Raw genomic sequence first — 14,097 nt, 5'->3', positions numbered from 1 at the left:
GGTGGCTCCACTCACATCACGCTTTTAGCATCTTTCGATGCACTAGGTACGCTCCCTAAGCACCCCTCTCCATCCACAAAATGTTATGCAAGTGTCACGATTTGCTAATGCAACCCACGTCGGCTTGGGCCGATTTTTTGGTAACATCTTTGGCTGGGAAATGCTCATTTAAAGTGTTACTGTTTTTTTTCATGGCACAATACTAAACTTTAGCCTAAAATTAGAAAAGCTAAAATAATTCATGTTATTATTTTTTTGGGCTGGGAATTGCTCATTTAAAGTGACACCGCTTATTTTTCATGGCACAATACTAAACTTTAGCCCAAAATTGCAAATCTAAAAGAATTCATTTTTTTGGTGAGCATTAAAATACACTAGTGTCTTTCTAACTATATTCTGGAGGCAGATCTCATGCACGTTGTGTACGAGACATAGGGGTATATTTAAGAAAAGGGGCTCTGCACACAGTACAGCACCCCTTTTCTTGCACCCCCTAATGCCACCATGTGTTTGCAGTAAATAAACATACGGCACACCACCATGGTAGTAGTTAGGGGACTAGTGTCAGAATTTGTGATGCTATTCTGGAGCTCTGCAGGATTAGCATCAATAACGTTGATGCTAATCCTGAAAACCTCGTTGAGGCCCATTGTAATCAATGGTGTGCCTCCTTCTAATGCCTGCTCTGAGCAGGCGTCAAAAGCGCCGAAACAAATGATGCAAAGAAATCTGTTAGATTTCTTACCACCATTTTTTTGCCCCCCCCTAAAGGGAGGTCACCCCCTTTGCATACATTATGCCTGATGCAGACATAATGTAGCGCAAAGGGTTACAAAGTGGCAAATGCATGCATTGTGCCCCTTTGTAAATATGGTGCGGGGATTTTGGCCTCATTGAGGCTAATGTGGCACAAGGAGGCGCTAGGGACTCTTAAATATGCTCCATAGTGATTTATTTATTTCCATGTCGCATTATGGTGTTGGGAAAGAGCATGACTTTTACTTCCACACTTTATGTGACCTATTTCACAGACGCCTTCTTAATTGAATCTTCAGGCAACTTGAACTTCATCCATCTATTCATAATTGCCTCGCAAAAGATTCACACATACAACACAGTGTTGGACTTTGACTCACCCTCAGTAATGTGCTAAGCACACCACATAAGAGAATTACATTTTAGAAACATTACAAAAAAAAATACATTGTCATTTTACAAAAAATAAATAAATTTTGACTTTTTTGACATTTGCACTCAAAAACATTGCTTGACTTCTAAAATACTATTTGGCTTTTATTTGAAGCGTATAGGCTTATAAAGACTGAGACAAAATCACAAAAGTCACCCTCGTTTTCGAAACAGTTTTCTAAGCAGATGCTTATACCAAACCTATGTGGTCTGGTGTTTAGTGGACGTCGAATTACTGGCGCCTTTCAACTTATGAAGTTTCGGAATAGAGGCTAACTCCTAAATAGTGTGTATTTTCCAAATATGTGGCACTTGCCCACATCATTTCTATCAGCTTTTACTTGAAATAATTTCGATAAAAAGTACACAGGATATGGTATTATCCAAACTGTTTGAACCTCGATTCTGAAACAAACTTCCATTTGCCCCTCAACCGGGCTTTTTCTAGGTCCAAAAGTAAGGCCCAAAATTTCATTACAGAAATTAAAACAGACCATAGTTGTGACATTTCAGTTTAGGAACCAGGGCCCATATTATATAACTTTGTGAGCCTTCTCAAACAACAAGTTTGTCCTGTTTTAGGTTTCGCTTGGACATGTACACATGAACGCTGTGCTTGCAAAATCATTTGTGAATAGAAAAAAAGTCTTCAAAGGGACTTGGAACCATCCCCCATACTTACCTGGACTTACCATTGGCTTAGTCCAAGGTCAATCTCATTTACGTGCTTCTGATTGGCCAGCACGTTATTTGCTTTCAATTCTTGCTCTCTGCTGCTTTGCTGTTCTACCGTCCATGCCTTCGGGAGGGTTCAAGACCAAGTACTCCTTCCGGTCACTGCCATTGGTCACTGGCCCATCTCCTTCCACTAACCACATTGCTTCCTAAGGTACTTTTTTTCGCTTTCACTGTGTACGGGGTGTGAAGTACATCCTGGAGGTGCTGGGATCCTCCACCAGACTGTCTGAAACATATAAAGCTGCAAATAGGGGATACTGCGTGGTCTTTGATTGATGTCCCTTGATTGATATCCCTTTGTGCTGGACGTGCATGCCCTCTTCCATTTAAAAAAAAAATTGTACTTCGTATTATTGAGCTCTTGGGCTGTGCTTGGTTGCCCCAAATTTGATATGTATTTGAAGCAATGGTGTGGCTTTCAAGAGGGTGCCTCTCTTAAACCCTCCCACCCCTCCATGTGTGTGTGCACAGTGATCTTCATTGCTGGCAGGAGGGCTGAGAAACATGACATTCTCTTAGCGGAGGGAGGGGGTTGGGAGCCCTCCCTGTCTGCCTTCAGACTGTACAGACTGTTGCTGTGTGCAATGGTGGAGTCACTACTAGCTGTGCCACAGTGCTTTGCCTTTATGTACTTTAAACAATGTTACACTGCAGCTGATGTTGCTGTGTCACATCTTTAAAAGATACTGACAATGCAAATAGGTCTTCATAGGCAAAATGCATTGACTTTGCCAATGGTTGTTTAAAGGGGGCTAGTAATGGAGGAGCTCCCAAAAATTTGCAGTGCTTACGTTTATGGCTCATTCAGCCCATTTGCCTTCTTTGAGTAGGCTTAATGGCGGACTCCCAACCAGTGATAGCAAATGTGTGAGAAATGGTGCCTGAGAATCTGCCCAACCTAGAGACACTCATGAATCATCATGAATGGCGAAGGTACAAAATAAAGTAGCACCCTCCACAGCATGCTAGAAAGTCTGTCAGCATGACTAGACTTGCAGCTTCAGACAGCGTAACCTACTTTTGAGAATTCTCAATGCCAGCCTTTGTGGTAGAAATTGCACCATCCACCACTGGCATCTATTTGTCATTAAAGAGGCTGATTTGTTGGTGTAGACAGCCTCTCCTGTGTTAAAAACTCGAACACTAATATAAAGAACTGAAAATACAGCACCCATGACTGAATTGCCTTTTGTGTATTGCAAACAAGTGCTTCACAGGAAGTGTCCTGGCGCTGACCAGGAGCTATTCATAGGGGTCCTGCTTTTCAATGAAAAGAAGAGTCTTCAGTCTTTATCCTAATTTTAACATTCTTATGTAAACTAGAAGCATATTCCATCTCTTAACTGGTAATAAGACAAGAGCGGCTGACCCTCCTAGCTTCAAAGATGTCAAGTACATGAAGATGTACCTGATTGGATGAGCGAAGGGTTCTTGTCAGTTGATATTCACAAAGCCCGTTCATAAGGTAAAGGGATCTTTATTTCTATACCACTTAAAATATAATCAGCAGGGCCTTGAATTTAATACATTCATTTACAGGCAGCAAATGTAGTTGCTTCAAACCAGCACAAATAGATTGCTTCCTTGAGCAGTTGAGAATCAGCCTTGCTGGCTCATTTTGAACCAGCTGTAATTTATTTATCAGATATGCCTGGGACCCAAGATAAAGTGAGTTTGCATAATCAAATCTTGAAATTTCAGTATCTTTTTAACAGTTTCACTTTGAGAAAACAGGCCAATGTGATTGCCCGAATTTGTGGCTTAAACAAGAGGTCTTGGTTGAACTTTACTCCTGAGTTTTGTGAACGCTGAATTATTGCTAGTAAATATTCATGTACTTGAACTATGAATCTGCATAGAATTTGATTAAGATAGAAAAATAACGTGGGACTTGGAAAATGTGCCCACTCGAGTGGCCGTTATTAATCACGAAGGGCCTGATTCTAACTTTGGAGGACGGTGTTAAACCGTCCCAAAAGTGGCGGATATACCACCTACCGTATTACGAGTTCCATAGGATATAATGGACTCGTAATACGGTAGGTGGTATATCCGCCACTTTTGGGACGGTTTAACACCGTCCTCCAAAGTTAGAATCAGGCCCAAAGTGTCTTTATTAAAGGCTTATTAATATTAATTTAAGTATCTGCCTTAAGAAAATGTAGTAGTGTGATGTATTAATGAATTAGCATTATGTATTCACTTTGGTAATTGTAGCCCTAAGGTAGCAAGGTTTTTGGGCATAGTTTGCACAGCCTCTTGTTAAGCTGCCCTGTTCTAATAAATTGTGGGAAATGTATGACTAGAGAAATTAATTAATGTATTTTTTTCCCTGAGTTGACCAAACATTAGCAGATGTTGTTAACTTTCTCATGAGAACTGCTTCCTGGAAAATTGTGTACTAGTTATTGATACATTGTATAGTTGATGCGTGAGACAGCAATGTTCCCAGGAGCTAACAATGGATACACTGACGGGAGTACGAATGGATACAAAAATGTTACCTGATGAGCCTGACAGTGGGAACAGAAGAAGAGGAGCCAATCACCGACATGTGAAAGACAGTTTAATTATATCTTAAATTTGAACTTTTATTGATATTGGACTAATTGTAAACGTATGATTCTTTGACCAATGGCAACATGGGAAGTTCTTTAGACTATTTTAACTTAACCTGACTGCACAGAGAGGACAACTAATTTCCTGTTGTACCTCTGTAGAGGTGTGCTTATTCCTATTTCGATTCCTCCTGAGAGAACTTTACTTTAACTTTATTGCTTAAATTTCTGATGCTGAATGCTGACCTCTTAGACATTGCTTTCTGATGGTTTGGATAACTTAGATTCCCCATTTCTGAACCATTCCCTTTCATGGCCAGTTGCTGATGCTGACCGACAGATGTCCAACTGCTGAAGATACTCGCAGCTTGGTGAGCCATATGAGGAGAGGTATAACAAAATGCGACTGTTCTTGTTATAATTTTCTTTTTTGTTTCTAGGTACCATCCGTTATTTTGACAGAGACATAGTTAGATGTTTTTCCAAATTAATGTTGGCTAAAATTGTTTTGCTGAAGCGCAAACGTGCTATTCTAATCCGAAGGTTAGTAAGGGAAACCCTGACAAGTTAACAGTTGCTATTAACAAAGGCCTGATGTTGCTCAGTTGCTGAACCTAGATGTATGCTATTTCTATTGTGCAGTTGATCTTGCTATTGGTTTGTACTGTGACTCTAGAATGTTTAGTGATCAATGCATTCATTAAATTGAGAATCTTTAGAAGGTTTGGTCAACCAGTGTTGTTCTTAAATGTGTACCAGATGGTGTTGAGATTAATTTACGTGATATTAGCATTGTTAATATAGGGAAATAAAATTTCTTTCTTGTATTAAAAGGTGTGGTTATTCATGGCTAAATGGGTCACGGTGCATGAAGATTATTGACTCCAAAGGTTACTAATATCATTGATGATTTGTGTTGAATTCGGATTTATTGTGGGAATTTCTCTAAGCGTAGTCGAAAGGTCCATGGAACCTCTAACGCGTCCCCTTATAAATTAAAGACAAGAAACCAAATAAGGTCAGACACGCTAACAGAAATGGTAGTAGAGTACGATGGTTTGTCTCCTTAAGAGCCCATCATAGGCCCAGTACATGGTCTGTCTCCTTAAGAGCCCATCATAAGGCCCGGTATTTGGTTTGTCTCCTTAAGAGTACATCATATTAGAAATTACAGCAGGATAGGACGGTTAGTCTCCTCGAGAACCCATCGTATGGTCCCTTTTTGTTTTTAGAAATGATGAAGAGAAGGATGGTTAGTCTCCTGAAGAGATCAAAATAATTCACAGGTTTGGTAAGTGTGAGAAAACAGGGCTGATTGCAGAGGCCCCCTAACTTTTTGCCAACCATTTTCCACTTTTTGCTGGTGTTTTCCTGACTCTGATGGTGCCCTGGGTACTGCTAACCAGTCCCAGGGCCTGTGCTCTGTGTAAAATCAATATGCAAATTAGGCTAATTATAATTGGCTAAGTTAACCTACCTATAAGTCCCTAGTATATGGTAGGGCATGTAGGTTTAGGGACCACAGCATAGGTAGTGCACCCATAGGTGCACTGCTGAGGTGCCCAGTGTCATTTTAAAGGCAGGCCTGCCTTGCTGGCTGCTTTTAAATTAAAGTTATATGCAAATTCGACTTTGGAATTAAAAGTAGTTCCAAAGTCTTAAACTACCTTATTTTTACATATAAGTCACCCCTAAGGTGTGCCCTATGTGCCCCTAGGGCTGGGTGCCATGTAACTATAAGCAGGGACCTTATAAAAATAGTTTTATAAGCCCTGGTGAGGTAAAAACAGCCAAATTCGTTTTTCCCTCATTGTAGTAAATGGCCTTCATAGGCTAGAATGGGGAGACTTTATTTTAAATTTTAAAGTCTCCTTAAATGTTGCATACCAAGAATTTGGTATCAAATTAATTGTTGTAATAAAACCCACAACTTCCAGTTGTTGGATTTAATATAACTTGTTCAGGTAAAAAGTTTTAGACTTTACCTAAAAAGTTGCCAATTTCAGCCCTGCATTGTTTTTGCTGCTGTGCTCTGATTGGCCAGCCTGCAGCAGCTTAGCCAAGCTGCCTTGATGAGGTGTGAAGTGGCCTGGCTTCACACAAAGGAATGTGCCTGTGGGAGAGAATCTCCCCTCAGCAGATGGTGAGGCAGGAAGGGGGAGGGCTGACAAACTGGTCTTCAAAGGCAGAGAAGGACATTTGGAGCACCCAGCAACACCCCCACATCCTGCAACCCCAGACAACTAGGTGCCACCTTGATTAGATTAGGAGAGGGCAGGAGAGGGGTGTGTTTATGATTTGTAGCCACACCAGTGGGTGGGCTCAGCCAGATGTAACCTCCAAAAATCAGATTCAGCCATGATGGATTTTTGGAGAATGTTGCCTTCTGGGATGGATTTTTGCCACACTTCCCAGGAAGTGGTCATCACAGGGGGACGACCCTGTACTTGATTGGAGAACCAGGACCCCCCTGCTTTTCACCCAGGAGCAAGGATAAAACTGGGAGACCTGCACCCACACCTCAGATCCCCACCAGATTTCAACAAGAAAGAACTAAAGGAGAAGAAGGACTGCCCTGCTGGACCCCTGGCCTGCACCTGGAACCTGCACTCAGAAGGACTGCACCAGCTGCACACTTGGGCTTCACCACAAGAAGGACTTTGCCTGGCTTCAACTGGTTCAAGGAGGGACTCCCTGTTTGCTACAGGTGAAAAATTGCTAACCAGAGTCCCCTGCACCAACTCCTGAAGAAAGCGAACAGCTGACCACTGTCCAGTGGCCAAAAAGGAGTTTGCGCCAGGAGCATTCTGGGAGTTGTAGTCCGCACTCCCCAAGGACCATCACAGAACTTCTGGACCCTTGGGGTGAGCTGTGGACCCCAAAAAAACCTTAAAAGGACATCTGGGTGAAGCCCCAGTGTTAGAAATGGGGTTTTTGGTTGGCAGTCAGGTTGCCCTCTGTCCAAGCAAGAACCCTCACTCTAGTCAGGGTAAGTCACACACAATCCAAAATCAGCCTGTGCTCACCCTCCGGTAGCTTGGCACGAGCAGTCAGGCTTAACTTAGAAGGCAATGTGTAAAGCATTTGTGCAATAAATCATACAACACCATAGCATAACACCACAAAAATACACCACACAGTATTTAGAAAAATATATAATATTTATCTGGGTATCTTCAGGTCAAAACGATCAAAGTTGCAATACAAATTTGTAAAGTTATCACTGAGAAGTGATAGAAAGTGTCTTAAGTCTTTAGAAGGTAAACAAAGTCTCTTTCAAACACAAAGTAACTGGTTTCTGGTGGAAAATCTCCTCAGAGGGCCACAGGAGAAGAGGTGCGTGGAAAACTGGTGTGTGCGTCAATTTCTCCTCAGCACACACAGACTTGCGTAGTTATTTTCCACGCGGGGAGTCGGGCGTCGTTTTCCGGCGCGCGGACAGTCTCTTACTGTGGTTTGCGGGGAGTACCAGATGTCCCGGGTCTGTGCGTGGATTTTCCTGCTTGTTCTCCGGCTGCGCGTCGGTCTGCGGGGCTGCGCGTCGAAATTACGATCTCACGGCAGGCGTCGCGTCGATTTCTCCTCTAGACTTCGATCTGCGGGGCTGCGCGTTGAAATTACGATCTCACGGCAGGCGTCTCGCCGATTTCTCCTCTAGAGGTCGGGCGGCGTTGTCCTTGCGAGGCCGTGCGTCGGATTTTCGGTCGTCCCAAGAACGTCGTGTCGATCAGCGTCGGAGTGCGGTGTTTTTCTCGCCGCGAAACAAGCTGTGCGTCGAAATTTTCGGCGCACGGAGCGTCCAAGTAAAAGAGAGAAGTCTTTTTGGTCCTGAGACTTCAAGGAACAGGAGGCAAGCTCTATCCAAGCCCTTGGAGAGCACTTTCACAGCCAGACAAGAGTTCAGCAAGGCAGCAGGGCAACAGCAAGGCAGCAGTCCTTTGTAGAAAGCAGACAGGTGAGTCCTTTGAGCAGCCAGGCAGTTCTTCTTGGCAGGATATAGTTTCTGGGTCAGGATTCTTCTCCAGCAAGTGTCTGATGAGATAGGGCAGAGGCCCTGTTTTATACTAAGTTGTGCCTTTGAAGTGGAGGTGACTTCAAAGAGTCTCTAAGAAATGCACCAAGCCCCCTTTCAGCTCAATCCTGTCTGCCAGAGTCCCAGTAGGGGGTGTGGCAGTCCTTTGTGTGAGGGCAGGCCCTCCACCCTCCCAGCCCAGGAAGACCCATTCAAAATGCAGATGTATGCAAGTGAGGATGAGTACCCTGTGTTTGGGGTGTGTCTGAGTGAATGCACAAGGAGCTGTCAACTAAACCTAGCCAGACGTGGATTGAAGGGCACAACAAGATTTTAGTGCAAAGAAATGCTCACTTTCTAAAAGTGGCATTTCTAGAATAGTAATATTAAATCCGACTTCACCATTCAGCAGGATTTTATATTACCATTCTGGCCATACTAAATATGACCTTCCTGCTCCTTTCAGATCAGCAGCTGCCACTTCAACAATGTATGAGAGCAGCCCCAATGTTAGCCTATGAAGGGAGCAGGCCTCACAGTAGTGTGAAAACGTATTTAGGAGTTTTACACTACCAGGACATATAACCACACAAGTACATGTCCTGCCTTTAACCCACACAGCACCCTGCTCTAGGGGTTACCAAGGGCACACATTAGGGGTGACTTATGTATAGAAAAAGGGGAGTTCTAGGCTTGGCAAATACCTTTAAATGCCAAGTCGAAGTAGCAGTGAAACTGCACACACAGGCCTTGCAATGGCAGGCCTGAGACAAGGTTAAGGGGCTACTGAGGTGGGTGGCACAACCAGTGCTGCAGGACCACTAGTAGCATTTAATCTACCTGCCCTAGGCACATGTAGTGCACTCTACCAGGGACTTACAAGTAAATTAAATAGTCAATCATGGATAAACCAATCAGTAGTACAATTTACACAGAGAGCATATGCACTTTAGCACTGGTTAGCAGTGGTAAAGTGCCCAGAGGTCAAAAGCCAACAACAACAGGTCAGAAAAAATAGGAGGAAGGAGGCAAAAAGTTTGGGGATGTCCCTGTCAAAAAGCCAGGTCCAACACCCAGAAGTTTGGAGAAGATTTGAGAATTTTTGTAAAAAAGCTCCATAGAGGGACCAACCTGCCACGGCAATTCTAGCCGGCTTGCCTCAACCGCGACCCGGCCTGATTTGGTGGTTCATCCCGGTAAAGAAAAATCTCCGAAAAAGAGACTAAGGGGGTCATTCTGACCCCGGCCGGCGGCGGAAACCGCCGGCCTGGCTGGGACCGCCAGAATACCGCTGCGCGGTCAAAAGACCGCCGCGGGTATTCTGGGTTTCCCGCTGGGCTGGCGGGCGACCGCCAGAAGGCCGCCCGCCAGCCCAGCGGGAAACACCCTTCCATGAGGATGCTGGCTCCGAATGGAGCCGGCAGAGTGGAAGGGGTGCGACGGGTGCAGTTGCACCCGTCGCGATTTTCAGTGTCTGCATGGCAGACACTGAAAATCATGGTGGGGCCCTGTTATGGGGGCCCCTGCAGTGCCCATGCCATTGGCATGGGCACTGCAGGGGCCCCCAGGGGCCCCACGACACCCCTTACCGCCATCCTGTTCCTGGCGACCACGACCGCCAGGAACAGGATGGCGGTAATGGGGGTCGGAATCCCCATGGCGGCGCAGCAAGCTGCGCCGCCATGGAGGATTCCCCAGGGCAGCGGAAAACCGGCGGTACACAGCCGGTTTTCCGTTTCTGACCGCGGCTGTACCGCCGCGGTCAGACTGCCCATGGGAGCAACGCCAGCCTGTTGGCGGTGCTCCTGCGGTCGTTGACCCTGGCGGTTTTTACCGCCAGGGTCAGAATGACCCCCTAAGTCCGAAGGTAAAAAGTTGACCGGGACCTTCCAGCCATCGTATCCGAGAAGGGCTCCATGGACGTCGGATCAAGATCCAGGTTTACCCCGGTCGAAGGATTTTCACCTCGAAAAAACAACTAAGTCCGAAGGTAAAAATCTCCACCGAGGAATCCAGCATCGCGTATCCGGAGAAGGGCTCCAGGAGGTCGGATTGGACTGGCAGGTTCGTCCCGCTGAAGAAAATCTTCAAAATAAAGACTAAGGCCCTCATTCTGACCCTGGCGGTCGGTGATAAAGCGGCGGCCAAGCCGCCAACAGGCCGGCGGTCTAAAATATGCAATTCTGACCCTGGCGGGAACCGCCAACACAGCCCGCCAACTTAACACTCCGCCCGCCACGGCGGTACAAACAAACAGCGCGGCGGTTCCCGCCAACAGCCAGGCGGCAGACAATGTACCGCCCACCCTATTACGACCCACCAATCCGCCACCTTTTCCGGGGCGGGAGCACCGCCGATAAGAACACGGCGGAAACAGACTACGAACGGGAAAACGCTCACCTCTACGCACTCCACGCGAGATTCCGGCAGTATGGAACCAGAGTTGCAGGTCATCCCCGCACTCCTATACCTGCTCATATACCAGGAGCACGCCCGGCGGCGCGGAAGACATCGGTGAGTACTGCACCTACGACACAGGGGAGGGAAAAGATTACCGGCACACACCCACCCACCCACACCCACTACAACACACACATCAATGCATTCCCACAGATCACTGTCACAACCCACAAACCACCCCCCTCCGAAATAATGCAAAGACCAAAAGAAGAGATCATAAACGGGCAGATATATTGAAATATGGACACCAGTAATCCCAATAAATAAATAAACTATGTACAAAATATATACAGCTACTAAATGTAGTCCAACCACTGTCCGTGGATCACAGGGGTCCTGTGCAAAGGGGCAAGGCCCAGTCCCACGACAAGAACTCCACGGAGAGAACACTGCAGGGGCATCAGAAAGAAAATAGGACAGGCACCTCAGGGGGAAGGGAAGGGGGGGCACCTCAGCCACTTGAGTACACGACGCCAGATCCACGAGGGGACTCCATGACCACTGGGCCATCCTGGGGAGTGCTAAGCCACAGTCCATACAGTCCATACAGTGGGTGGCCTGCCCACTGGCCCATCCTGGGGAGAGCAAAGCCACAGTCCATACAGTCCATACAGTGGGTGGCCTGCCCACTGGGCCATCCTGGGGAGAGCAAAGCCACAGTCCATACAGTCCATACAGTGGGTGGCCTGCCCACTGGGCCATCCTGGGGAGAGCAAAGCCACAGTCCAAACAGTCCATACAGTGGGTGGCCTGCCCACTGGGCCATCCTGGGGAGAGCAAAGCCACAGTCCATACAGTCCATACAGTGGGTGGCCTGCCCACTGGGCCATCCTGGGGAGAGCAAAGCCACAGTCCATACAGTCCATACAGTGGGTGGCCTGCCCACTGGGCCATCCTGGGGAGAGCAAAGCCACAGTCCAAACAGTCCATACAGTGGGTGGCCTGCCCACTGGGCCATCCTGGGGAGAGCAAAGCCACAGTCCAAACAGTCCATACAGTGGGTGGCCTGCCCACTGGGCCATCCTGGGGAGAGCAAACCCACAGTCCAAACAGTCCATACAGTGGGTGGCCTGCCCACTGGGCCATCCTGGGGAGAGCAAAGCCACAGTCCATACAGTCCATAACAGACCCCACTGCCACTGGAGGAGGCAAGTTGGCCAGAGGACATCCTGCAGCCCTGCCCGAGATAGATCCTGCCCTGCCACGTCTGCCAAAGGGCCAGCGGTTCTTGCCTTGAAGGGCCCAGTTCAGCGCTCCTTGCCTTGAAGGGCCCAGTTCAGCGGTTCTTGAGACGGCGGGGCCCAGCGGAGCGGTTCTTGAGACGGCGGGGCCCAGTTCAGCGGTTCTTGAGACGGCGGGGCCCAGTTCAGCGCTCCTTGCCTTGAAGGGCCCAGTTCAGCGGTTCTTGAGACGGCGGGGCCCAGCGGAGCGGTTCTTGAGACGGCGGGGCCCAGTTCAGCGGTTCTTGAGACGGCGGGGCCCAGCGGAGCGGTTCTTGAGACGGCGGGGCCCAGTTCAGCGGTTCTTGAGACGGCGGGGCCCAGCGGAGCGGTTCTTGAGACGGCGGGGCCCAGTTCAGCGGTTCTGGAGACGGCGGGGCCCAGTTCAGCGCTCCTTGCCTTGAAGGGCCCAGTTCATCGGTTCTTGAGACGGCGGGGCCCAGCGGAGCGGTTCTTGAGACGGCGGGGCCCAGTTCAGCGGTTCTGGAGACGGCGGCCGGTCTATGGCCAACTGCTCATTGCCTGGTGGTGCCCTCCTGGGCAGCGGGGATGGTGCTCCTTCAATGCCCACCTGGGCTGTGGGTGGTGGGGCCCTCCTGGCCAGCTGGGCTGGGTCCTCCCTGGGCAGCGGCTATGGGGGTGGTGGGCTCTCCCGGGGCAGCTGTGCCGGTTCCTCCCGGGGCATCGGCTATGGGGGTTGTGGGCTCCTCCTGGGCAGCAGGCCTGCTGCCTGACCTCTCTGACTTGCTGCCCTTGCCCTCCTTAGTCGTGGGCCTGTGGCCCTTTCCTCCCTTTGGAGCTGTGGCTGGTGACTGTCTCTGGGTGGTGTCCGGGGGGGATGTAGAAGGCGGGCTCCTGCGGCGCCCCTTCCGCCTTCTGCTCCTCTTCCCAGGGGGTGGGCTGGCTGTCCCCTTGCTGCTGGGCGAAGATCCAGACATGCGGGCTGGCGGGCTCCAATACCCCTGCACCCTTGTCAAGGGGGCTGCAGGGCTGGTGGTGGCTGAGGTGCTCTTCTTACCCCGACGAGAAGGAGGGGGGGGCTCAGGGTCAGGAAAGAAGTTAGTAGTGGCGAGGAAGAGCTTCTTGGGACAATGGAGAGTGGTAGGTACAGTGGGAATGGGAGTGGAGGGAGAGGATGTGGTTGTAGGTGAGTCACGTTTGCTGTCTTTGGGTGCAGGTGCAGGAGGGATAGGCTGTCGTGAGGTGCATGGCTGTTGGGTGGGTGGGTGGCTGCGTTTGTGTGGTGTGGAAGAGGGGGTGACAGACACAGTGGGAGAGGACACAGGGGATGTGTAAATGGCAGTGGGGGTGGTGACTGCACGTGTGCGGACTGGAGTGGAGGGTGTGCTGGTGATGGAAACACTGGCTGATGGTGAGGTGAATGGAGGTGTGAGTGTAGACGTCACAGGGAGGGAGGAGGGAGACGAGGAGGTGGGGGTCACAGAGGTGGTAGTGACTGTTGGCATGTCTGCATCGGAATGTTGCGTGTGTGAATGTCTGCGTGATCTGTGGTGCTTATGTTTGGATGAGCTTCTCTTGGGTGTTGAGGTGTGTGCAGGCTGGTCTGATGGTGTGGGTGGGACAGGCAGAGGAACAGGAGACTGGGAGGAGGGAGTTAGTAGAGGCAGGCAGGAGACAGGGACAATGGCTGCCATCAGTGCTGAGGCCAGAGCCTGGAACGATCGCTGATGGGCAGCCTGACCCGAATGAATGCCCTCCAGGTACGCATTGCTGCGATGAACCTCCCTCTCCACCCCCTGGATGGCATTCAAAAGGGTAGTCTGCCCAACAATGAGCGTTCGGAGGAGGTCAATGACCTCCTCACTGAGGGCAGCGGGGGTAACAGGGGCAGGGGCTGAGGTGCCTGGGGCGAAGGAGATGCCCGGCTTCCTGGCAGAGCGGGCACGGGGCGAACGCTGAG

General features: G+C 48.8%; 1 protein-coding gene across 43 annotated transcripts in view; it reads left to right on the top strand.

The window, feature by feature from the left end:
• TRDN (triadin) overlaps positions 1–14,097 on the top strand; it is a 1,868,677-nt gene that overhangs the window by 1,746,976 nt on the left and 107,604 nt on the right. The gene's annotated exons all lie outside the window — the stretch shown is intronic.

The sequence above is a fragment of the Pleurodeles waltl genome, chromosome 5 (assembly GCF_031143425.1).
Source record: "Pleurodeles waltl isolate 20211129_DDA chromosome 5, aPleWal1.hap1.20221129, whole genome shotgun sequence".
Lineage (NCBI taxonomy): Eukaryota > Metazoa > Chordata > Amphibia > Caudata > Salamandridae > Pleurodeles > Pleurodeles waltl.
Note: the sequence above shows the minus strand (reverse complement) of the source record. Positions and strands in the feature narration are given on the sequence as shown.